Below are 22,346 nucleotides of genomic sequence, written 5' to 3'. Positions count from 1 at the left end.
TTCCCAGACCTCCGTTTCCCTGCTTGTTCCAGGAGGGGATTGAGACTCCCCCTCTAACATCTTTTCCCTCTTTCCACAAATACCGGTGGAGGCCACCTGTGTGCCAGGGAGAGCGTTCTGGGTTCCCAGGAGACGGCGGGAAGCCAGACGGCCTGACAGAGGGGTCTGGTTCCAGCTGTGGGTCCTGGTTGCTGGCGTCTAACCTTCTGCGATGGCCCAAATCTGAACCTGCCCGCAAACCCTTCAGCCAGATTAGCGACGTCCTGCTTTCACGACACCTCCACGGGTTCTCGGAGCTCCCCGCCCCGTAATTTGTCCTGTGGTCCTCTAAGGAGTCTCACCTGACAGATGTGGCCGGCGACTGAGCGCCGGGGGGGATGCCAAAATCAAGCCCCAAAAGAGAGCCAGGCCCCCAAGAACAGCGTCGGGACACCGCGGGGAGGCGCCGCCACTCCAGCGCGCGGGACACTGGCGCCCCCCAGGGCGGCCCCCGAGGCTCCGAGGATCACCTGTGCGGGGCGGGGCCGGGGCGGGATCCTCGGGCAGCGGCGCCGGGAGCCGACGGCGGCGGCCACCACGCGCTGGGACCGCGGCGGGGCGGGCGAGAGGCCGAGCAGGGTCGCCCGAACAGGTAGGAGGGGCCGTGCGGTCCCGATCTGTCCCGAGCCAGCCGCGGTCGGGTTCAGGCCTGCGGCTCCCTGTCACCTGCCCGCGCGCTGGGCAAGGAGAGTCCAAGGGTGCGTTCGGGGCGCCCCAGTCTCGCCCCCACCTTTGTGGGAGTAAGTGCCCGGTGTCTGGCCCTTTGGGGCGGTGGTCGGGAGCGCCGGGAGGGACCCTGATCATCTCAGGTGGATTTGGAGTGAGCGCGTAAAGGTGTCCGGAATGCAAACTGAACCCCACCCAGCTCGGAGGTGCGCCCTAGAGTCAGCCAGCGGGGGGGGGGGGGGGATGATCTTTGGGGTGTCTAGAAAACGTTTCCTCCTCCCATCGTCCACCCAAGCCTTCAGGGGTGAGAGACCTAGACTCCTGGAAAAGAAGCGGAGAGGTAGAAAAGGTTTTGACTCGTTGGGGGCCAGAGTTTGCCTCCTCTGTGAAATGGGCGTCTTGATGGGTCGGGCCCAAGCACAGGCCCCTCTGGAAGATTTGCAGTTTGATGAGATGAAAACCCACAGCCGTGGCAGGAACCCAGGGTTCTCATCGGATCAGGAAATTCAACCGGCCACCACCCAACCACCCCCTCCAGGGGAAAGATGCAGAGGACTCCCGTCCTCAGGGTACCTCTGAGGGAGGAGGAGGTGACTGTGTCAAATACAGGACAGAATTAGCAGGACCAAGGAAGCCCTGGAGTCTAGGAGGAAGATTCTGGAGGACTTTTTGGAAGAGGCAGGATTTGGGTGGAGCTGGGAAGGGAACACCAAGGTCCCAGCCAAGCCTTAGAATCAGTTAACGGCACAGGTGTGGGAATCCGGTGGCTCCTAACTCCTGGCTGCCTATCCTAACCTTGGACAAGCCCGTCTTTTCTCTGGGGTTCAGTTCACATGTCCCTTAAAGGAAGCATTTTTTTTGGACAAATTCAAAGGAGCCCATCAACAGGAGACACCACCCCACAAAGAGTTTGAGGCTTCTTCTACCTGTATCCATCCTTGTCTGTGGTCATTTGTTTGCTATCCGAGGCTGGCCGTGAACTCTGGAGCACAGAGAGCAGAGTTCCATGCATCCTCATCTTACCCCGCCCAGCCTGGGGGTTGGCACATATTAGGGGCTTAATGAATATTTGTGGAATGAATACATCCCGGCTGAGTTCTGGGCTCTTGGCTTTGAGAGAGGCCATCCTGACAAAACTGACCTTGAGCTTCTGTTTTCATTGTCCAGTCCCCACCCACCTCCAACTTGAGGGCTGTATCCCCCCTCTCCCATGTTGATCACCTCCACTCTCTCTCCCACCACATCAGAAAAGGAGCCACTACTAGACATTTGCACAATTGAGGAGGACAGGCCACTCTGTGGCTGCCCCTGGGTCTCTGAGGGAAAGCAAGCAGCATCCTGCTGACCCGCCCACTGCTCCTGGCACCTGAGTCAGTGTTGGAGCTAGCGGGAACCTGAAGATAATAGAGGGTGCCCCTCATCTCAAAGGCCAGGGGACTGGGACGCGGGAGGAGGCTTCTCAGCCCCTGGCCTCCCACTCTTTGCTTTGGGGTGCGGTAGAATGGAGCCCTTGTTTGCCCTGAAGTGAGCTGCTGATCTGAAGTATAGATCCTAGATGGGCAGGAGGAGGCAGGAGGACAGGAAGGAGTCCCAGCCCCAACTTGGATTCCTGAGGAGGCCGGGGTGTCCGGGAAGCTGGGGTGCAGGGCTGGAGCCTCTCATGTGGTTGGAAACTCCCACGGGGGTGGCTGTAGTTTGGCCTGAGGATGGAAAAGAGGGTGTGCCAGTGTCTGAGACAGAGAGGTCTGTTCTGCAGCCTGCCCCGAGGCCTGCTCTGAGGGCCTCTTGCCCAAGACGGGCGCACCTGAGCCGAGGGGCCCTCAGAGGGGCTGGCAGAGCTGCAGAAGGGCGACAGGCCTTGCTCCAAGCAGCAGCACAGCGGCAAAGAGGCGCAGAGCAGCGGGGACCTTTCCCTGCACCCCGCCCTGGGCTCAAGCCCATCGCCTCTCTGAGCCTCCGCTTCCTGATTTCTTAACCAGAGTTGATGGCTCCACAGCAACTGCTGAATAAGTATCAGTTTTCTTTGGAAAACCTTGTGTCTGGGGCCTGCTGAGCCAACTTTTAGGATAAACAAACTCAGGGTCTTAAAATTCCTGTCACGAGCTCCCTCTGCTCTCCTGCCACCTTGAGGTGCCAGTCCTTCTCCGCTCCTCTGCCACAGTGCTCTGCCTCCCCTCGGGCCCACAGCCAGGGACGCAGCCAGCTGTAAACTAAACCCCTGAAACTGTGGCCAGGTACCGTGGCACAGGCCTGTAATCCCAGCAGCCTGGGAGGCTGAGGCAGGAGGATCACAGGTTCAAAACCAGCCTCAGCAAAAAGCGAGACACTCAGCAACTCAGTGAGACCCTGTCTCTAAATAAAATATGGAATAGGGCTGGGGATGTGGCTCAGTGGTTGAGTGTCCCTGAGTTCAGTTCCTGGTATCCCAAAACAAACAAACAAACAAACAAATACCCCTCTGACATAGTGAGTAGAAATAAACTTTTCCTCCTAATAAATAAATGAATGAATGAAGTGAAATGAAATTCCTGTCACAATTCCCCTGCGTGCAGCCCATGAGTCCGTCAGTGGCAGAACCTCCCTCCCCAGGCCCAGCCCTGGCTCCGCTGGGAGCTCTCTCTGCAGCACGTGTGGGTTCTGCAGCCCCCCGGGAGCCACTGAGCTGGCTTTGAAGTTTCTTCCTGTTCCTCCACTGGTGTCTGGGGGTGTCTCCTTAGTGTGTTGTGCAAAAAGCAGCTGGGTGGCCTGTGTCCCCACGGCTGTGCTCAGTCCCACTCCCTCCTGAAGCTTCCCAAGGCTTTAGCCTGAAGTTCACAGAGGCAACGAATGGTCGGCCTTGTTGGTAAGCACTTCCCGTGTGCCCACACAGGGCCAGACGCTCCGCATGCCTCAGTCCCCGTGACACCCACGGCATCCCCGGGAGGTGTGGTCACTCCTCAGTCCCCTGCTAAGTTCAGAGGGATGAGGCAACTTGCCGGGTGGCACAGAGTCGGGCAGGGGTATGTTCTGACTTCCCTGCCTGAAGCAATTACGCCTTTGTGGGCCCCTGCCCCCATAAACTCATTTACAGTTAAGTTTATGATCCCATCAGTATATCAGAGCATTTTGTTCAACCCGAAAGACAATTTTTCCTTAGGATTTTGAAAGAAATGAAAACATTTCATGGGCCTTGGGCAGGGTGCCCCTGTCCTAATGGAGACGTTGGTCCTGCAGCAGCAAACCAGGGGCCAGGCTGGGACTCCAGCCCACACCCAGCACTGTAGGAGCTCTGGCCCCTCACCCTGCTGCCTGTGAGCAAGGAAGGCAGGAAGAAAGAAAAAAGAAAAGAGCTGGGAAAGGACTGGTTATCTGTAATCTTTAATGGTATGGATAGTTTGTTCTAGAAAGTGGAATTTGGTTGGTTTGCACGCCCTCCCCCCACCCTTGCTGCTTATTCTGTTTTTCTTCACACTGGGAATCAACCCAGGGTCTCATACACACCAGGCCAGTGCTCTACCACTGAGCCACATCTCCAACCCAACGCTGCTTTTTTATTTTATCTTATTTTTTGGTACTAGGGATTGGACCCAGGGGTGCTTAATGAACAAACCCCAAGCCCCAGCCCTTTTTATGTTTTATTTAGAGACAGGGTCTCACTGAGTTGCTTAAGGCTTTGCTAAGTTGCTGAGGCTGGCTTTGAACACGTGATCCTCCTGCCTCAGCCTCCCCAGCCTCTGGGATTACAGGCACGTGCCACCACTGTGCCCAGATCTTACAGCTTTTTGATCACAACCTTCTTATGAGCCAAACCCATTTGGTCTTCTTTCTCTGAAATCTTGGGTGCCCCACCTCAGCCTTCTCTCCAGTTACAAGCTTTAAGGGTAACTCGTTTGCCTGTAGGATCAAAGGGAATTTATTTACCTGTAGAAAGAACTCCAAGTTCGTATCTACCTGATCCTCCCAAATAACGCCACTGGTCATAACAACAGCAATGCTTCCCATTTTCAAGAGCTTTCAGGGCTCTGAGCATTGTGCTAATCACATGGGGGCTTCTCCTGCAGCCCCTATCCCCACCCCAAAGCCTCGGGAGCCCTGTGGTTAGGTGCCCTGCCCATCGCCAGCAGAAACCGAGGCTGGAAAGACCATTTCCCAGGTGGCGGTGCCAGGACTTGGGTCGAGTCTTGTTTGTTGTCAGAGTGTGACTCCATGGAGGCAAGGACTGTGCCCAGTTTCCCATGGACTTCCCCCCATCCAGCACAGTACCTCAGTCATACAGGTGACGCTCTGCCTCCCTGGGAGATTGGCTCCAGAGCCTCCCCCAGGTTGCCAAGTCCCTGACATAAAATGGTGTTGGATTTGTGACAAGTAACAAGTCTGTTCAGTTCAGATGAAATTCTTTTTTTTTTGGTACCAGGGATTGAACTCAGGTCACTCAACCCCTGAGCCACACCCCCAACCCTATTTTGTATTTTACTTAGAGACAGGGTCTCGCTGAGTTGCTTAGTGCCTTGCTGAGGCTGGCTTAGAATTCACGATCCTCCTGCCTCAGCCTCCTGAGCTGCTGGAACACCTGCGCCAACGGGAATCCCAGCAGCTCAGGAGGCTGACACGGGCGTTTGCCACTGCAGCTGGCCAGATGCAATACTTTTTAAATATTTTCGATCTGCCCCGGTTGAACCCACAGAGGCAGAACCTGCAGGCGGGGAGGGTCTCCCGCACAAGCTGTCAGTATGGAAGGAGTGGAAACTTGACGGAGTCTGACTCCTGGACCTCCCGCTGCCCTGCCCTTTAGGGAAGCTCCCTGCCTGGGTCCCTGCTCCTTGTCTTGAGCCCATCACCGTCTGCCTCTTTCATGGAGAAATTGGTCCTGGGGACCGGGAGTCCTCTGGGACAGCTGAGACCTGCTGGACTGAGCCATTGAGAAAAGCTGGCACCAGCTCAGCAGTCCCCCCACCCCATCAAGCTTCCCACCCTGCAGGTGAATCTCATGAGAGCTAACTCCTCCCCGCCGTCCACTTCTCCCTGGGAACCTAAAGGTGAAGAAGCCGCTTGTCCTACCTGGCAGAGCGCCAGCCAGGTATTGCAGAAATAATGGAGATTAAATATTCCAAAATGACAGGGACGTGAATGAACGTCGATTGAAAGGACCCATGCAAGAGCCAACAGAGGAAGAAAGACCCAGAGACACATTGGCAAAGTTAGAAACGTGAAGGAGAAGGAGGAGAAGCTGAAACAGCAGATCATGGACCCAGCAGCAAAGCTCCAACAGAGTTCTCCCTAACAACACCCCGCAAAGGAAGCCGGGGAGGTAATGTCATAAAGGACTGAAAGAAAAGAGCCTTTCAATCCAGCATCTCCACGCCAGCCAAACTGTCACTTAAACATGAGGTCATTAAAAAAATATTCTTGGGCAAATAAAGCCTCAGAAGGTGGACACACAAAGACTGCATTGAGAGTGCTCCCGGAGGGAATACGGAAATAACGACAGAAACAGCCCCGGGAGGTGCTGCGAGAGCTGGGGACGGTTAGGGTGGCAAGTCCAAGTTCAGTGCCAGAAGCAGGAACGGTGTTGGCCACTTTGTGAAGAAGAGTACTTTACACACACACCTAGTTTTTAAAAAACAATATTGGAAAGTCAGGGGCCTTCCTAAATCCTGAGAGCCGGCCAGATCCGGGGGAGCCATGATCCGGGGACCAGTGAGTGCCAAAGTCAGTCCAGCAGGGGTCACAGGCTGCCCAGCTCCGCTGCATCCAAGGCCACCTGGCTCAGTTCCAGACCTGGGGATCCCAAAGCTGATGTGTGTCACCCCGGATCCTGGAACTCAGGGCCTGGTTGACTGTGTCACCAGTGTCCCTGCAGAACTGTTCCTTAGCTTTCCAAGAGGAAACGGTGAGCCTTGGGCTCACTCAGACGCTTTGGAAGGTGGCCCTGTCTGGCTGGAATTTAATGACATTGTTTCATCTGATTTCTTTTGTTACTTTCTATTAATGGCAAGTGACACTGGTTTTCCATTTTGAGAAGGGATAGGAATTTTCTGTTTAGGGAGCTGGGGAATGCAGCTCCGTGTGGGAGGCCAAGTTCAATCCCAAATGGGAGGGTGGCGGAGAAAGAAGGACAATCTCTGTTTTGGAATAAGTTTAAGCCTGTCTTAAAAGGAAGGTGGGATCTCAATACAAAGCCATCTGACTGGTGCAAACCATTTTTAGGAGAGGGCAGAGGTGTGAGAGGCCCTGACAGGAGTGGTGGGTGCCATGGTGGAGTGGGTGGGTGGGTGGGTGCAGACTGGTACCTGTTCTCTGCCACCTCCAGCTGACTGGGATCTGCTGGGGGGTGCTCAGGGGTTCTGTGGTTGTGGCCAGATGTTCTGAAGGCTCAGCAGCTTGGGGGTCGATGATGGGTCGCTCCCAGGACTTTGCACCACGCTGGGCACTTGGGAGCTCCGTGGGGGCTGTCACCTAGAGCAGGTACCTCCCCAGAGGCAGGAAGCAGAGGCTGCCACTTGGGGACAATGTCCAGAAAGCCAACGCCACTTCCAACATGTGCTGGTGCTCTGAGCAGCCAGGGCCCACCCAGGTCAGGGGAGGGGGAGAGGGCGCTGCCTCTCGATGGGGGCGTGGTCTGGCGCACTGTGGGGCCCTTTTGAAACCATAGCTGGCGGCAGGGGGAAGTGCTGGTGAGACCAGGGGACAGGAAGTCCCCTGTTCTGCCCTGGGTGCGCGAAGGAGAAGGCACAGCAGCCTCGGGAGACCTTGGTGCTGAGACAGAATCGGGCTCTATTCTGTAGCCCGTTTGTAGCCCGTTGGAAGCGATCCATGACATGGGGGAGACTTGGTTGGGAGATAAAATTGTACAATTCCGATTCCGTTTCCCGTAAGTGGCTCCTGCTTGGGGGAGAGGCTTCGGCCTCTGATCCTGCACAGGACCATGTCCCTGCCCCATCGCAGCAGAGAAAGCACGTGGGATGTCACCTCCTGAGCCCTGGGGAGACGATTCCTGCACCCTGGGTGCATGGCCAGGCCAGCGAGCCCACGACCGGGACAACCTAGGAAATCCGGAGCTGCTCCGCTGTGTCACCCTGTAGCTTCCCCATTTGGCCCCTGCATGGTCCCCAGGGCCGCCGTCCCTCAGGGTGAACATCCTAGTTTTGGGTTAGAAAAGCCTGATCCAGGTCCAGGAGCTACAGGAGCCCAGAGGAGGCTCTAGAGAGCTGAGGGGGATGGCGGCCTGAGCTCAGGGAGTCAGAGCAGAGGACCAGGCAATGCCAGTGCCCACCAGTGCCCACCAGCTCCCCGGGGCCTCTGTTGGCACACCCTCCCCCGCCCCGCCCCTTTCACTCACCCCTTCCCCCGCGGGGTGCTGGCAGCCTGGCTGTAACTGAGGCAAGTTTGTCCCCACGGAGCTCCTCCGCTGGAAAGAGGCCAGGCACCGGGCTTGGCAGCCCACGCCCTGAAATCCCAGCGGATGGGAGGCTGAGGCAGGAGGATCGTTCAAAGCCAGCCTCAGCAACTCAGCCAGGCCCTAAGAAACTCAGGCAGACACTGTCTCCAAATAAAAATATTAAAAGGGCCGGGATGTGGCTCCGTGGTTAAGCCCCCCCCCCTGGGTTCAATGCCAGTATGAAAGGAAGGGAGGGAGGAAGGGAGGGAGGGCACGACCTGGCAGCCACGGACAGCAGAGCATGAGCCACGGACAGCAGAGCATGAGCCGGTGCTGACCAGGCACCTGCTTGTGGGAGGATGGGCGGGGTCTCAGGGAGACTGGCCACTTGACATAGGCAGGGACTTCAGGTGGGACTTGGAGAAAAGGAATAGGACTTAGGCCCGAAAATCCCCTCCCGGTGCCTGGTGTATACAGTAAGGCTAAATATTTGGCACCATTGGTGGTCACAACAAGGAATGAGACAGGGTCACGAAGCCCGGTTTACAGTAGAGGACATGGACCTAGGGGGGTCATGAGCCCAAGGTGTCCAGACTGTCAGAATTCCAACCCGGTCTAATTCCAAAGCCCACCCTCTGTCTACTCCTCGGTTAAGGGGGTGAGGGAAGGAGGGCATCTCACAAGAGGGGACAAATCCCATCAAGAGAATTTTTTTTAAAATCCAAGGTCTGGAGGAGGCAGGAGGCAGGACTGGGGGGGCACAGGCGTGGGAGGCAGGGGGTGGGGATTGCAGCCCCCCCACTCCCCGCCATGCTGGAATCTAGCCTCCCAAGGCACCCAGTGGCTTGTGACATGTCCATGTCCCAGGAAGGGTTGGGCCTGGATCCCAGGTCCCCTGCCCTGTAGCGCCAAGCTCAGGCCTCACCAGCTTCTGCCCGGCCAGGCCGCCCTTGCAGGCTGGGTGTTGGCCACCCGCGGCCCAGAACAGCGAGTGCAGAACTATTTGTTTTTGTTGCTGCCAGCCTGCCTCCTGAGCCCCCCCTCCCCAGGCACCGAGCTGGGAAGTTCAGTTATATAACCCAGAGGCGACACGGAAATCAACTCTTCTTTCTTCTCAGTCTCAGACACGCTTTGAAACCCTAGTTTACTCTTGATTCTGGCACAGCTGGAGAGATCTTGGGGAAGGGAGGGAAACTATGTTAAATGGTGGCTTTGTGCCAGACACCATCAGGGGCTTGACATTTATTATTTTATTTATTTTATTTCACCCAGACATGATTATTTTATTTCATCCAGTGAAGGGGGGCCCTGTTATTATCTCCATTTTATGGAACAGGAAATGGGAGGCACAGAGAGGTTAAGTAACTTTCCAAAGGCCACCCAGCAGAGCGGTCAGGTTCTGACACTCCTACTTTTCCACACCTGGCATGGAATCCATCGCGTAGGGATTCTTGAGAGCAGCGCATGGTGGTTCCTTCCATGGAGGTTGAATTCCCACTCTATCCCTCAGGTCTCATCTACACTCTGGCCTTCCCTGGGCCCTCAGCTCCACGGTACTGGGCCTCACTGTCCCTCCCCACCCAATCCTACACTCCCCTTCCTGACTGTGTTCTCCCCCACCCCATCTTCATCCCCTCTGTCCTCCCAGCTAGGACAGCACTCTTCTCTTCTCCCCCTACAGAATCTCGGTAAATAATAATAATGATTCTCACTCATTGAGCCGAGGCGGTGAGGCAGAGAGGCGAAAGCTTGAACTCTGGAATATTCAGTCTCATTTCCACCCAAGTCTGCCACCTTCACTGGCTGTGTGACCCCAGACAAGTTACTTAGCTTCTCTAAAACTCACTTTCTTCACCCCTAAGATGAAGACCCTGATACTCACCTCACAGAGTTCTTATGGAATGAGATGGGTTATAAACCTATTCAAATAAAAATCGTTTGTGAAGTTTTTAGAGAGGTGCTTGGCACATAGTAAGTGCTCGTTATGTTTATTTTATTTATTTATTTGGTGCCAGGGATTGAACTCAGGGGCCCTTGACCACGGAGCCACGTCCCCAGCCCTATTTTGTATTTTATTTAGAGACAGGGTCTGCCTGAGTTGCTGAGGGCCTTACTTTTGTGGAGGCTGGCTTTGAACTCACGATCCTCCTGCCTCAGCCTCCTGAGCCACTGGGATTATCGAGTCCCCAAAATGTGGGCCAGACTCTGAAGTCAGATCCTAAGGCAGGAGGACCACGAGTTCAAGGCCAGCCTCAGCAACTCAGCGAGGCCCAGAGAAACTCAGACCCTGTCTCTAAACACAAATGTGAAAAGGGCCAGGATGTGGCTCTGTGGTTAAGCGCCCCTGGGTTCAATGCCGGTAGGAAGGGAAGGGAGGGAGGAAGGAAGGAGATGGGTCTGGCTGCCAGGGACAGCAGAGCGTGGGCGGGTGCTGACCAGGCACCTGCTGTGGGAGGCTGGCCACTTGACATGGGCAGGGACTTCAGGTGGGACTCCGAGGAAAGGACCGTCCTCCCCAGCTGGCATCTTGGATAGGAGCTTAGCCCTGGTGCCTCCGCGTCCTCACATATAAGTCTTAGACGCTGATAGGCATCTGCTGGGGGGGACAGTCCAGTCCTCGGAGGGGCTGGGCCCTGGGAACTGGGCAGGTGCAGCTTCTACTTTCTCCCTGGGACTCAGACCCAGGTCGCCGTGACCCCGCAGCCCAGGAGCGCAGTGACCATGGTGCCCTCAGATTCCAGCTCCCCAGGCAGCCGCCCCCCAGGTCCACAGCCCCCGAGCTGACTTGTGCTCAGTGTCACATGGGCATCACCACAGCAGCCACGCGTGGAGGGGAAAGCACACACGTGGCCCAGGCTCCACCCTTGTCCCGGCTGCAGGTCCATTTTTGAGCACCCTCCGCTCACTCGCGCAGCCGGGAATTCATTTTGTGCGTGGGACACAGAGCAACCCCACCCATGATGTGCCACATGGTGCTCAAGGCACTGGGGCTGGAGGGCTTAATAGCACCCTCGATGCTCCTGCTTCAGAGTCCTGGGTGGGGCTCTGTCACTGGTGGAAGATGCTAACTACCACCAGTAGCGAGCAGGGGACACAGCCCTGTGACAGGGCACGGTGTGGAGATTTGAGGTGACTAAAGCATCAGAGAAATCAATGGGGGAGGAAAGAGTGGCCTGGCACATGCAAAGGCCCTGGGGCTGGGGCAGGAGTGACTGATAGAGCTGAGCTCCTGCAGGGAGCTACCAGGTGCAGATCTTGAGAGGCCTGGACCTGGACAGGTGGGGAAGACGGGGAGACAAAGGCAACTGTAGGAAAGTAAGATGCATCTGAAAGAGCTTGGTGATGGGGTGATGCACCAGTGTCAGTACTGACCTTAGGTTTCTGGCTTCAGAAGCTGCAGGTGGATGTCAGGGTCACTTCCTGCCATGGGAAGACAGATTCTGAGATGTGCTGGGCATGGCAGGACCCAGACACAGCCTGGGCGCTCAGGCCACTGCTGGAGCGGCTGGGTACAGGTCTGTGATGATCACCGTGGCTCATTGCATGATTTGACCATGATGATGGTCGTCAATGGGGCGCTGAGAAAAGGCCGGGATTAGAACCCCGTAATCCAGCTCCAGGGCTGTGGTTCACATCTGCCCTCGGCTGCCAGCGTCCACCATCTGCACGACCAGGTGCCTTCAAGGCACCAAGAACTGTGGCAGGCACTGGACCTCGGCTTGGGAGGAGGAAGACCAGTGCCTTTGCAGGGAACCTGGCTTCTCTAGAGGACGACAGGTCACCACCGAGATGGTTTCAGACGGTGGCTCTTCTGGTGACAATGACCCTGATGCCATCGTCAAGCTGCAGACATCATGAAATTGGTAGGAAGAGTCCCAGGAGAGAGTGGAGGTGACGGTGGAGTCCTCAAGGGGTGGCTTTTTAAAAAATCAGTGAAGGCCTAGACGACGTAAGCGTTTGAAGCGGGTGAAAGTTTTGGGGTTTTGAAGTATAAACAGAAGTTTGCCAGGCAGACAGGGTTAGGAAGCCACTCCAGAAGTAAGTGTGAAAGTAAGCAGGGCAGCGTTTCAGGATGTGGGTGTGCGCGACACAAGCTGCGAGGTGTCTTTGAGGCAGAGTTCAGAAGCTCCATGTGGCTCAAAGGCCACACGGGATCCTTCTGTCGCCCATGTTTGACGCTCTCCAGCTCCGAGTGTGTCCTCGTGAGTATTTCCTGAGCGCACTGAACAGATGAATGTGTGGGTGTTGGTGGAGAGGCAGCCGAGGAAGGGCAGAGTGTCCGTCAGTGCCCTTCTGCATACTAGGAGCCACAGGTGTCACTTAAAAGCTCTCGGGACCACGATCCCAAAGCAAAAAGGAACAGGCTAAGTTTGGTGTTTCGATCAAGCCCGGTCCCTCTTCTCACCTAAGGGCTCTCAGGGTGGCTCAGCGCAGCTGGTAGGTTTGCAGTGGGGCCTGCTCTGTCCTCTCCTGGGCGGATGGGTCACACGGAGGGTGCAGCACCCACCCAGCCAATGAGTGATCTGGGGACAGAGATGGGCTGGAACTAGCACTCCCCCTCCTCCCTCTGAGCCTGAGGCCCGGCCTGGCCTCTGCCACTCCTTCCTCTGTGGGCCCTGAAGGGGGCCGGTTTGGGCTGAGCCTGCGCCCGCTCTGGTTTCTGGGTAAACAGAACTGGCTCTGAGCAGCTTGGCAAGGGGGCGAGTACCTCTCGCCTGTTCAGCGACAGCCCCACCTGGCCCGTCCCCCAGACAGAGAGGCCCACACACCAACACCGGCCCTGCCGCTGCTCAGACCCTCACCTGGGAGGACAAGGGTGGCCCCAGGAGCACGGTGCCTGGTGCACCTGCAGGTCTCCAGAACCTCCTTCCCGGACCCGCCCCTCACTTTCCTCAGTGTCCACTCGCCCTGAAAGTCCCCCCCACCCTACCCCAACACTTTAAGGAGGGCGAAGGGAGGGCTGCGGGGAACAGGAGACGGGTCCCATCCTGCCCTGGTGGCTCTGCGACTCTGGACGGGTTACCCAGCCTCTCTGGGCCTGTCTCCTTGGGTGTGAAGCAGAATGGTGGGCCATGAGGATTCACTGGGACCGCGAGCGTGAGGGCCCAAGCACCTCTGCTGGCACAGAGGCCGGGACAAAGGGGCAAGCACAGCAGGGCGCCAGAGGCTCACCACCCCTCACCCTGGTTCCTGAAGAGTCTGGCCCAGCCACACACCCGCCCCTCGCTGTGGGGCTCACCTGGACTCTCCCAGACCCGAGGTTCTCTGGGGACAGGGCTCAACCACATTGAAACTAGGAGGGGTGGCACTAACAGGGCCCCTGAGCTCAGCTCTGTGCAGTGGCGGGCACCGGCGTCCCGGGACCTTGAGGCCAAGGTGGATTCCTCAGAGACGAAGTTCCTGGCATCCAGTGGAACTTGGCGATGCCGCCCAGGGCCGGTGAGGACCCAGAGAACTCTGAAGCAAGGCCAGAGCCCCTGGGCACAGTGGACGAGGCTGTTTACTCTGGAGGACCCCAAGGAGGGTTTGGCGGCTCTTAAAATTGGAGGAGGGGTCTTTTGAAGGTGGAAGAAAATGTTTCAGTTCTTTTTCCCTCATATTGGAAAAACAGAGACCACAGAAATGTCTGGTAATAGAGGGTCCACGAGGATCAGGGTGTGGCCGTGACCGAGTCCTCCTGCCTTCGCCAGGCACCGGGCAGGATGCCTCTAGCCGTTCTTACTCAGTCCAGAGGAGTGTGAATACTCTGTCCCCAAGAGTGAGTTCAAGGGTGTCGAGGTGGCCTTGGACCCGAGTCCTGGGTCCACCCTTGCTCTCCCCGACACCCCACGGCCATCACGAGCCCCGATTTTATCTAGTGGAGTCCTCAGAACATCAGGGCAGGACAGTCACCCATTTTACAGCTGAGGAAACTGAGGGCCAGCGAGGAGGAAGCCCCGGCCCACAGTCTCTTCACTAGTCAGCGAGGGGTCAGGGCCCGTCCCTGTCCCTCTCTCTACAGCCCCTGCCCTGTCCCTCCAGCGTCTGCCCCTCCCCCCTGGCTGGGGCCCCCCTGGACCCACTCGGGGCTCCCTGCCTTCCTGCACAGCCTTGTCTTTTCCGGCCTCCCAGCTCCCAGGCCACCGCAGGCTGCTCAGGGCGGTGCGGCGTCCCTGTCCATCTCACGACCAGGCTGGGGCGGCACTGCCGTCTGAGAGGGTGTGGGGAAGGGGAGGCCGAGGGCAGGGTTCCATGAAGCTGTGGGTCCCCAGACAAATGCCCCTCTGTACCTCGGGGCTATTGTGCCTGGCCGGCTGCCAGCTCCTGCCATGCAGCCTGAAGGGCTGGGATTGTTCCTCACCCTGCTCCTGCCGAGCGCCTGCCAAGCCCCGCCATGGGCAGGACGAAGGAGGGGAGTGCCTGCCGGGATGGAGAGATGGAAGGATGGAGGGCCTGGGGGGCAAGCACGTGGCAGGGAGGGCCGGGCCATCCTGAGCCACACAGGAGGCTCCAGGTCACAGGATGGAAGGAGTCTAAGGGAGGTCAGTGGGTCCCAGCTGTCGGTTTAGCAGAGAGCAAGCTGCAGACCAGAGAGAACGAGTGAGTTGCACAAGGTCACACAGCAAGCAAGGAACAGGCGTGAGACTCGAGTGCAGGGCTCCTCACTTCCAGGCCAGGGTTCTCGCCCCCCATCTGGTCTCTCCATCGGGCTTCCAAGGCCGCCCTGTTCATTAGGAAGGTGATGAGGTCCGGAGACCAGGACACTCGGCTCCAAGAAGGACTTGTGGGTTTCCTAGAATTCCTGATTACATTGCAGATACTCCAGGGGGCATTTTTATCCTTAACCCATGAACAACAAACACTTGGAGGTTGGCCCGGCCCTTGGAGAAGGCAGTGGGAAGGCAGAAAAATCAAAAACAAGACCACTGGAAAGTCTGTTATGGGAAAAACTTAGGGTTTTGAACTTGCAAGAGGTCACTGGCCTTGGGTTGTTTTTTTTTGTTTGTTTGTTTTGTTCTGGGGATTAATCTCGGGGGTGCTTTACCACTGAGTTACATCCCCAGCCTGTTTTTATTTTATTTTTTTATTTGATTGTATTGTATTTTTATTTTGAGACAGGGTCTCACTGAGTTGCTTAGGGCCTCAGCCAGGCTGAGGCTGGCTTTGAACTTGGGATCTTCCTGCCTCAGCCTCCTGAGTCACTGGGATTACAGATGTGGTCCACCACGTCCAATTTGGCCTTGGTTCTTTAAAAATAAATAAAAGCTCCCCAGGGAGCTGGCTGGCCATCATCTGGGAAAACTCAATTACATCTCCGTATTCTTGCTTTTTAATAGGTGACAGAGTAACTCAGAAACCTCAGTGCCAAGGCTTGAACCCAGGGCCTTGCACACGCCAGGTGAGCACTCGACCTCGGAGCTACACCTCCCGCCCTTTTGAGACAGGGTCCTGCTAAGTTGCTGAGGTTGGCCTCAAACTGGTGACCCTCCTGCCTCAGCCTCCCACTGATCTTGTTTTAAATTAATCAAGAAGGAACTCTCAAAAATGTTGCAGATAAACCTTCTCACTGTGTGGCCCTGGGTGCCTCACCGGCCGTTGGTGTCCCCATTAGTAAGGCAGAAGGCAGTGGACTCTGGTTTTCAGGCTGGGTACCACACACTGTGATGGCCAGGGCTGCGTCCTGGGGCCACCATGGAAGTGGGAGTGGTGAAGGGAACCAGGGGTGAGGCTCTAGTAGGAGGGAGGAATTTTGTCCCCCAAGTCCTTGGGGAGCTTGGTTTTCTATCTGAGTGCCCCCCCCACATGACAAGAGGAAGGCAGGTCACTTCTCCGTCTGCACAGACACACGCAAATCCACTGCTCTCCTCTTTCTTGCCTGGCAGAGTTCCAGGCTCCCACCCTCCCCTCAGAGTGACTGCCCCCAGGTGGGCAGCCCGGGGCACCCCTTCCTGTTGGGCCCCAGTCCCCCATCCCCTGCGCCTCTCTCTGCTCCCCACTGTAGGGCTCACACCCTCCGGGAGCTTCCTGGGAAAGGTCGCACAGGGCATTGCGGGCAGCAAGGCCCCAAATGCTGTCCCTGTGCTGGAGGCTTCATGGGGGGGGGGGCACCTCTAGGGGGAAGGTCCTGTCAGGGACCAAGGAGGGGAGGGGATCCCAACCTCAGGGCAGAGGAACAGGGGAGGTATGTGAAGTTAGGTTACGGGACAGGTACTGGGCCCAGAAGAAGTCCGCCTGCCCAGGGGCCTCCCGAGCCGTGCCCACACCCTGCCCCAGCCGGCCAGGGCCCAGGATCTTGGTTGGCTCCTGCTCTCAGGTTCTCTCCTGATGCAGCCAGCGCCAGCCGTCCCTGCTGATGTCTGATCCAACTCAGTGGCCGAGAGCTTGTCTAGCATGGGCAAGGCCCTGGGTTTCTTCCCCAGCACCAGGAAAAGAATGAAGGTGGGGAGGCACAAATGTTAGGTTCAGAGAAGAGCCCAAGTCCTACACAGTAGGCCAAGGATGTCCACGTCCCCGTCCCTGCAGCCTGGGAATACGTTAGTTTATAAGGCAGAAGGGACTTTGCAGATGTGATTCTTTTAAGCATTTGAGATGGGGACATGACCCTGGATTGATATAATCACAAAGGTCCTTGTAAGAGGGTGGCCTGAGCGTCCGAGAGAGGAGATGTGATGGTGGAAGCCACGATCAGACAGAGGGGAAGGTGCTGCCCTGCTGGTCGGACGACCAAGGAAGGAGCAGAGCAGGGCAGGCAGGAAACAGGTTGTCCCCCAGAGCCTCCTGAAGAGGGGACCCTAACCCTAACCCTAACCCGCCCTGCGGACACTGACTTTAGCCCACTGAGACTGCCTTTAGACATACGATCTCTAATACCATAAAAAAAAAAGTGTGTTGTTTTAAGTAACTACATTTGGAGACCTTTGTTAGGGCACCAATAGGAAATTAATTTATCCTAGCTCTGGCATATATTAGCACAGACACCTCAGGCAAGTTACTGAACCTCTCTGAGCGTTCCTTCATCTGTAAAATAGGGAAATATCTGTGCAAACAATATATAAAGTATTTGTAAAGTACTTAGCATGGTAGCTGGTACACAGTAAGCACTCATTGATAGTACTTAGCATGGTAGCTGGTACACAGTAAGCACTCATAGATGGTACTTAGCATGGTAGCTGGTACACAGTAAGCACTTGTTAAATGGCACCTATTGTGTTGTGGTGATCAGCATCATCATTGTTACTGGTTGTTCATCCACAGATGTAAGAACAGACTAAGTGTGTTCCTTCTTGTCTAGAAACTTCTTGGAGGAAGAGATTAGGGAACTGTTTAGAATAGTTCTGGTGGCTCTATTCCAGTGGTTCTCAACCAGGGGTTCGTCACAACCGGGAATGCTTCTGGCCTCCTGGAGGCCCAGGATGCTACAAGCATCCTACAATGCACAGCACAGCCCTGTGCAACAAAGAATTATCTAGACCCAACACCAGCAGTGCCGGGCCTAGGAAGCCCTGCTATCCTTGGGGCCTGCTGTACCTCTTGGGCTCAGAACATCAACAGGTAGAAAGAACAATGAGCAGAGTCCTTCCCAGCAGGGCCACCCACCCTCAGGGTGCCCCAGCAGTCCTGCTTACCTCCTGGAGGCCTTGCAGCCACACACAGTGTGGAAGTGGAAGGGCCAAACTGGATTCTCAGCTCCTCCATTCACTTGCTGCTTTGGGCAAATCGCTGAACCTCTCTGAGCCTCTGATTCCTACCAGAAAAACAGAGATAAGAAGCCTCCCAGAGAACCTAAATAAAAATGAAACCCGAGATCCTGGCACCTTGAGTCTGCCTACATGTTAGCTCCCTCCCTTTCTAACTAGAACTTGGAGGTGAAATGATTCTCTTCTCACAGAGCCGCTGAGAGGCGTCAACTCTAACCCTGTGCCTTCCCCCCTCCTCTCCACCTCCAGGACAGTGGGACACCTGGCGAGGTACGGGGAGCTCGGATGTAGTCTGAGAACTCTTTTGAGCACTGGGCCCTTGGCTTAGGCCCAAAGGCTGAGGGGCAAATGGAAGCCCCAGGTCACATTCCAGTTCTTGTCGGTCCCAACCAGGACGCCCACGGCCCCTTCCTCCCACGGACTCCCAGCACTGCCTGTGCTGGCCTTTTGGCACCAGGCAAAATCCGCCTTGTGACCGCTTTCATCTGGGACCTCTATTTATGGCTCTTGAGCGTGAGCTCATCGTATTTGCAGGTCTTGGGTAGAGACTCCCCGAGCCCCCTTTCCTCACGACGTGAGCCACAAAATCAGAGAAGCGAAGGAGATTCAAGCATCATCTAAAACCGAGCAAGTCAATAAGTCCTCTGAGATGAGGCGGGCCTGGGACCGAGACTTCCAGAACCCCTTCTCCTTCCCACAGTTCTTCACTAGAATATCAATCGTCCCATCTCTGGGGTCAGAGCTGGGCAGGCACGAGGAGGAAGATGTCCGGTAAAGATTCTGGAAGGACACTGTGGGACTTCTGACACTCATTGGGACAGAGCGCCAAACAAGCAGGACAGATGGGGGTGTGGATGAGGTGGTGTGAGACCCCACAGCCACGGAGAGTGCAGGGAACGGCGTGTCGGATTTGGGCAGCGTGGTACTATGCCCCCAGTAGACCTGGAGACTCATTCCTAAGGACTCCATAGCACTCTGGTGCCTACTCAAAACCTCCCAGGAAGTGCTCAGGTTGCTCTAGTGTCCACTGCCTTTGGGGAAGGTTTCCTGCCTTCCAGGTTGATCCGCTCCCGCTGGCTCCCCTCTCTTAGCAGCGGAGTCGACACACAGAAGCATAACCTCTCGGGAAACAGTGGTTCTCCAGTTAAGCTATGAATGGCGGCTCTGAGCCAGAGAACCTCAGTTTGGAAAGGTCCTTCAAGATTCTCTCTACACTGGGCCATTCTACAGACAGCAAACCCAAGGTCCAGGAGGAGGAGGCCTTTCCAGGGTCACATGGCATGTGGGTGGCAAAGGGAATCCTGGCCACCTGATTCTCATCCCAAGTCATAAATCTGCTGCTTGCTCCTCCCCCGCCATCCAGCAGCTAGCTCCTGGGCCCTGCTACTCCCTGTGTGATTTCCTGCCCCCCTGGGGGAGTGTCGCTATAGGCTCTGCCTCTGTCTTCAGTGGAAGAGAGGAAGCTTCTGGAAGCCCTGGTGAACTGCCTCAGAGCCCCTCCCCGGGGACACCACGCCAAACCAGGACTATACCTGTTTATGTGCATAACCAGATGGAGAACAGGGATCTCCCAGGAGGAGCGGGGAGCACTCAGACGGGGGTCCGAGGAGAAGGGAAGAGGCACGGGCAACAGACCCTGACCCCCCCAGTCAGCCCCTACCCCCCAGGCACTGTGCTGGCCAGTGGTGGCAGCTCATAGGTTCTCAGCACCCCAGGAGGAGACAGGGCATGTTAGCCCAGTTTCCGGATGAATACCGGAGTACTGGAGAAGAGGCTCATGGAGCTGGTCACTGGTCAGGCCAAGATTAGAACCCAAGTCTTCCTGACCTGGGTCACAAGCTCCTCCACAATGTGTTCTGTGACCACACTGCCACATGGGAACTGCCACCACACTGTTCTCAAGAGCCTTCCAGGAGGAGCTGGAATTTCACTCCCGAGGGACCAAATCAGCAAGGTGAAGGCCAACGAAGGCCAATGGAAAGTCGTGCGCTTAAACTTCCCAAAGCCATTCCCACAAGTGTAGAATGGAGTCCCGGTCACTGGACAACAGCTCCTCATAATACTGTCACCACCCATGATGCTGCTCTGTTGCCTTGAATTTCCAGAGCACTTTGCCGTCTAAGAAGCTCCCTTTACTTGCAGACCTTAGGGCTTTGTTTGCCCATAAGTAAGTATAAGTCTGAAAAGGGGTTTCAGGGTGGTCAAGGGGCCCCAGATGAGCGGTGCTCTGGGGTGGCTGATGGGCTATTCATATTAACCCAGTGTGACAGCAACAGATGATGTCCCTGTGGGGTTGTGACTATTGTAATTCCTATTTTACAGATCAGAAAATCAAGAGATGAAAAAAATTGACCTAGGACATGCAGCTAGTAAGCAGTAGAATTCACACTCAGGACTGAGAGGTCTCAAGAGAAATGTCATTAGTTTATCATACTTAAGGGAGATGTTGACATAGAAGAATGACGGACCCCTGAGGGACACTGTCATCCAATGAATTGTTTGAGGAGCTGGGACTATTTATGGCAGAGAAGAAAATCATCAAAAAACATACAATTGCTGTTTTCTAGGAGACAGAAAACCTTAGCAAACTTGGGTTCAACAGGACATTTACCACCCTACAACCAACTGCTACCGCCACCTACTGGTGGGAGGTAGAATTGCCGGGCTGATATCAGCCGACCTAATTTACATCCGTGCAAGTTCAACCTTCCCCACAGAGAAATGCTCTAAAGACTGACAGGTTGTCATGTAGAAGAGATGGAAAAAAAGAATTGGGATCAATGGGTGAAAATCATAAGGCATCAAAGTGTTTAGTGTTTACACTGGTTACCAGTGTCCTAATCACTGACTTATGTGAAAGCTGGCACAGAAATTTTATCAGTTCTACTGGATTAATACCTGCTTTTTGCTTTGTAAAAGTGATAAACTTCAGAAAAATAAAATGTCACTGTTGAATTTTTAAAAATCACGAGGTAGGGCTGGGGATGTGGCTCAAGCGGTAGCGCGCTCGCCTGGCATGCGTGTGGCCCGGGTTCGATCCTCAGCACCACATACCAACAAAGATGTTGTGTCTGCTGAGAACTAAAAAATAATAAATATTAAAAAAAAATTCTCTTTCTCTCGCTCTCCTCTTTCAAAAAAAAAAAATCACGAGGTGCCAACACGAAGGTCAGTTTTCTGATGAAGCATCCAACAGCTCAAGGGGCCACTTGGGGAGCAGTGAGGATCTGGTGTATGGGGAAGATCAAGGCAGGTACCTCGTATCTCTCAGGTGACTGGCAGAAGCCCACCCCAATGTTCTGGCAGGTCGAGGGACCTCATGGGTCACCTGCTCTTGCATTGCAGTTGGTACTTTGTGGGGGTGTCTGCTGGGGTTGGCAATGTCCTTGTTGTCATATCCAGGCAGGAACTTGTAAGGCAAGCCAAAGTGAGAGGGGTGCCCTAGCAAGGTACTTTGGAGAGGGGGGGTCTGGCAGCATTTATTTCCCAGATGGCTCTTGTACTCGAGGAATGAGTCAACAAGTAAACATTCATGACCCTCCATCGCTTCCCAAACTGACCTCCCACACAAGGCCATTTGTCAACAACCCTGGGCGGAAACAAGAGTTCCTTGCAGATTCTGTAAATGTGCTTAAGGCTCAGCTGAAGGCAGAGTCCAGAGTGTGGCCAAGTGCCGGGTCCAGTCAGGTCATAGTCAAGGTCAGGAGCCTAGGACAAGGGTCATGACTCTCGGCTGAACTCTAACCTGAGTGGGTTTTCTTGCCAAGGCCCCACATTGATTCGGGGCATCTCTACCTCATGCATTCCCCGGAGGCAGCCCAGTGAGGGTTGATGGAGAAGACGCTGCGAAATCAGACCCCACCTGAGTCCCACCAGGGCTTTCATATTAGCCTTGTGGACTTAGGTGGGTATCTTCTGTGCACTGAGCCTCAGTGCCCCTGTCTGTAGCAGGAACACAATGATTATACCCTCCTTATTGGATAGGTTTGAGCATTAAATGAGAGTTTGCATGAAAAGTGTAGCACCTGTCGCATAATAAATACATTATTATCATTAACTTAGCCTCTGTCAGTGAAAACAGCCTCCCCCTCCCTGTTTCCCGTGACCATGGACCCTGATCTCAGCCACACTTGATTCTAAAATTCCCCTGCTGGACTTCACTCGGTTGGCAACAGTCGCTGAGGCCCCACACATGAAAACACCCACGTCCTTGGCCATGGATGTTCCACCACCCCCCTCCCACCTTCTCTGATGTGGCAGGAACAGAGATGTAATTGAGAGCCTTCGGTCCCGAGATGAGGCAAGATCTGCTCAGGGATTGCTCACTGTTCTCCCAGAAAGAGGAGGAACTGGGCCCATTCGAGAGAGAGTCTGCACCTGGAAGTCGGTGCCCAGGAGGTCACCCCTGAAGGACCTGCAGAGGAGTCTGTGTCCTGTGGCCTAGGAGGCTGCATTGCGGGTCAGTGTGTGTGTGTGTGTGTGTGTGTGTGTGTGTGTGTGTGCGCGCTCAGTGACTGCTCATGGACCCCGCTGTGTGCATATCAGGGGCAGGGTGGTGGGGGGACCCAGGCTTTGCAAGGCCAGGTTCATACCCCAGCTCTGCAGCT

The 22,346-nt window shown here is 55.4% G+C and overlaps 1 protein-coding gene across 2 annotated transcripts in view; it reads left to right on the top strand.

Moving 5' to 3' along the window:
* Positions 1-612: 612 nt before the first annotated feature.
* NCMAP (non-compact myelin associated protein) overlaps positions 613-22,346 on the top strand; it is a 32,380-nt gene continuing 10,646 nt past the window's right edge. The window contains exon 1 of one of the 2 annotated variants that reach the window (XM_081305324.1): positions 613-631. The gene's annotated coding sequence lies outside the window, so the exon portion shown is untranslated. Of the gene's footprint in view, positions 632-22,021; positions 22,199-22,346 lie in introns of those variants that run through there. The other variant, XM_081305323.1, reaches the window with a different exon arrangement.

The sequence above is a fragment of the Spermophilus citellus genome, assembly GCF_964194105.1.
Source record: "Spermophilus citellus genome assembly, chromosome: 9".
In the NCBI taxonomy this organism is placed as follows: Eukaryota; Metazoa; Chordata; class Mammalia; order Rodentia; family Sciuridae; genus Spermophilus; species Spermophilus citellus.
Note: the sequence above shows the minus strand (reverse complement) of the source record. Positions and strands in the feature narration are given on the sequence as shown.